Below are 3,850 nucleotides of genomic sequence, written 5' to 3' on the forward strand. Positions count from 1 at the left end.
CTAGGCTGATCTCACTGCTCACTCAGTGTAGTGACTACTTGATTGCAACGACAGGAACAGTACTGTACCTTCACAATTAGCTAATTTAATGCGTTCACACTTCGCACGTCACACACGTGACTAATGTCACTGCTCATCCCGTGTAGTGACCGCATTTAATTGATCTGGCGGCTGACTGGTAATTACGCAGCTTCATGATTGTAAGTATATGGTGAACTCATTGAAGTGTGAGCATACTTACAACAGTGGATGAAACAATATTAACTAATGTCTGAAACTGTAAGCGCAAGCGCCACTGACAGAGGTGAGTCGAGGAGAAAGAGGAAAAGCGATGTGAGGAGAAAGCATATCAGTGGATCAGAAACTAGGCACAAAAAGTGGATATACAGTTGTAGTCTAACATTTTTATTCTAACATTTTTAATTCGTACGGTTGTGTTACCATGGAAAGTGAAAAAGAAAAGATTAAAACATTGCTTGAAAAGAAGAAGGAAGCAGAAGAAAGGAAAGCTTGCGTCGCTGCATTTCGCACGGTGACAGAGAGGGAGCTAAACGATGACTGGGCTGAAGTTGTTAGCTGGGACGATAGCGAGAATGCCGTGTGACGTTGCTGTACTTGCATAGCTAGCTAGAGAGCTCTAAAACCAAAGAGGGGTAATGCATCGAGTATGTGTATGTATTTTGAAATGGAAATGACAGTCCTAGCGCTCTAAACAACTGGCAGCTAGCCTTCCAAACGGTAGTCACATGTACACACGTGACCGGAACAACATGGCGTTGTGGGAAGCAAACATGGCGTTGTGGGAAGCAAACATGGCGTTGTGGGAAGCAGTACGTGAAATCAGTGGCGGATCTAGGGTAGGGTTGTGGGGATTGCGACCCCCCCCCTTTTGTTGACCTCGGAATTAAAGCACAAGGTCTTGAAGCCGCATTGCGCTCATTTCCAGTATTTAATTAAAAATAGCTAAACAGATTGTTGACGAAGTGAGACATCTGGCAGCGAAAGTCCAGATTCGTGACCAGGATATCTTTGTTGCGTAGGAAATGGTTCACTCAGTACGTAACTGAAAGAATGAAGGCAACAAGGCAGGATATATGCAACACTTTTTGACATCTGGTATAAAGACATTCTGCGACTCGTAGACAGGATTGGATCCGTTGAATCTGTTCCAAGAAAAACGAACTTACAGCGAAACCGGAACAACACACCTACTAGTATAGTCGGAGTCCGATTGAGCTCTACAAACGATCCGTTGCGATACCCCTCCTAGACTTCCTGCTTCTTCAGATGCGCGAACGATATAATGGTGAGCAAGACGATGTCCGAGCATTGTTGTGTCTAGTGCTCACCCTTCTGGTTCGTTCCGACGTTGACCCAATGGAAAGCCGATTTTCCATTCCCGAAGTCTCTAGGAGGTGAAGTGAGGTGGCAGTCAGTATGGCAAAGCAAATACCAGGAAATGCAAGAAGCAAGGAAAAGAGAGCAAGAGTGCAAGAAGGCCATACCCAACAATTAATTAACCTTCTCCTGGCTTTGGGAGCCTGTGACTCTCGGTTGTACCCGAATGTTCATCGTCTGCTATTGATAGCATGTACACTGCCTCTCACAGTGCAGAAGCAGAGAGGTCATTTTTCTACTGTGGAGACTGAAGACTTAATTAAGTAAGGTCTGCCATGGCAGAGAAGCGTCTTGCACACATATCAGTTATCGCCATGAATTACAAAGACAGGGTAACAGCAGATGAGGTTTGTACAAAATCATCCACGAAGATTGTTCATACAGTCTTTGTTTGAAAGAGACATGTTGCACCGGAGTTTACGTAACATTTATTTAGCAGTAGTCTATGCATGATGCAGTTAGAATATTAATCTGTTAGACAGTTTTGATAATTTAGGGAGTTTATAACATGACACATTGCTAGAGATATGTTGACATAGTTGTTGCCATTTACTTTAGCTAAGCTGTAAGAAGCCTGGGCCATTTGCACCTCTAACAATACAAATGCGTTGACTGAAGTAGGCGTGGTCTATCAAAATTTGCAACCCCCTCTTTTCAAAAATCCTGGATCCGCGCCTGGAAATTGTATGGCAGCAGTTGACTGACGGAAGTACGCAGCAGCTGACGGATGTACCTAATAACACTGATTGCATCTATAAACAACTCCCATTACCTAGGGTTCCACGGAAGAGATACACGCTTACATGCACAGAGAGTCAGACAGGACGCCGCGCCGTTGAACATAGTCGTACATGTTCAACTACGCGCAACTGTAAGCAGCATGTAGCAGCAGGTGGAAGTGGCAGCTAGGCTTCCAAACGGTAGTCACATGTACACAGGTGACCGGAACAACATGGCGTTGTGGGAAGCAGCACGTGGAATTGTATGGCAGCAGTTGACTGATACAAGGTGACTTTGCACATTTCTAGCTGTTGGGTCAGTGCAATTCTTCGGACAAGAGCGAATCGCTTGGTGTGACTCTCGTCGTTGTAGCTGCTTCGAGTGAGGCACTAGCCTGGCTGACAAAAGTGAAATGTGAATTGTGAAATGTGAAAGAATAAATCGGGTTTTTTACTTGCCGATAGCTGGCTTCTGAGGCGCTTAGTGTCAGCGGTGATAGTCTGGCTATCATTAGGAACGTTTGAAGTTGAGCGCTACGTGGGTCCGAGATCTCTGTAATGAGTTCTGAGAAATCCGGTTTGGATCCGTTTGGATACTTTTGTATGGGGCGTCATTTTAGATTCTTCGCATCCCTACATAGGAAGGTAGCACTTCCTGATATAGCAGAGGTGTCTGTCTGTCTGTCTGTCTGTCTGTCTGTCTGTCTTTCTGTCTGTCTGTCTTTCTGTCTGTCTGTCTTTCTGTCTGTCTGTCTTTCTGTCTGTCTGTCTTTCTGTCTGTCTGTCTTTCTGTCTGTCTGTCCGTCTGTGTGTCCGTCTGTTGGAACGTTTCTCAAAAACTGCGAGTCCGATCTGGGCTGAATTTGGCTTGCGCATGTCGAATTCATTCGTGTCGAAAGTGAAACTGTGGTCGTCTTCCTGACTTCACCCACGACGACGCGATTTCCCGCCGATCGCACTCGCTTCCGCTCGCGCGCGAATATCTCCGGAACAGCTCATCGTATCTCCACCGAATTTAGACTGCCGTTCCTGACGTAGGACGGCACGCGCTGAGCGTGTCGTTTATTGCGGGCGACGCTGGAAAACGGAACATATTTTTGCTGATATCCGGGTCTTGAAAAAATACGCCCACAGTCGTTTGCCAGTCTACGACCGTCGAAGAGCTGCCGTGTTTGATGCACCTGTTCCCCAAAACGCCAGCAACGTCTTCAAAGAGACGACGTCCAGCGGGACTGTCGAAATGACGAGAGTCGGTACGAGTCGTGACTTCGTTAGATACGGGGAACGGATTATCCGGGTGAGTACTGCATGTGACTTCCAGTTCTGCTCTGATCAATGCGTTTACGAATGACTGCTACGGATATATCGAGAATGACGAATGTGAATGCGAAGATAGCATGAAGATCTGCCTTCTTGCTGTCAGTGGTTCCTCTCTAAAGTAAAATGGTGTCGGTAGAGCTGTTTTGCCGCCACACTTTGAAGCAAAATTCCTCAATACCACAGCTTACCTAGAGAACGCGTTTGTGCTTGAGTATTTGTTTATCCTTGTTCTTCTAATATCCGAAGAGAAACGTTCAGCGCGCCGTCTGGCGTGTGCTACAGAGGACGTTCCTATTTTACATCCGGTCTGCTCACTTTCTTTTGCAGCTGATTGGTGGAAGGTTACAATTCCGGATGTAAAAATAGGATCATCCTCTGTTGCACACGCCAGACGGCGCGCTGAACGTTTCTCT

At 46.1% G+C, this 3,850-nt stretch overlaps 1 pseudogene; it reads right to left on the reverse strand.

Annotated features, from left to right (window-relative positions):
• The window catches only part of LOC134176570 (uncharacterized), a 3,075-nt pseudogene extending 1,678 nt beyond the window's left edge, over window positions 1-1,397 (reverse strand).
• Window positions 1,398-3,850: the final 2,453 nt, after the last annotated feature.

The sequence above is a fragment of the Corticium candelabrum genome, chromosome 2 (assembly GCF_963422355.1).
Source record: "Corticium candelabrum chromosome 2, ooCorCand1.1, whole genome shotgun sequence".
Taxonomy (NCBI): domain Eukaryota; kingdom Metazoa; phylum Porifera; class Homoscleromorpha; order Homosclerophorida; family Plakinidae; genus Corticium; species Corticium candelabrum.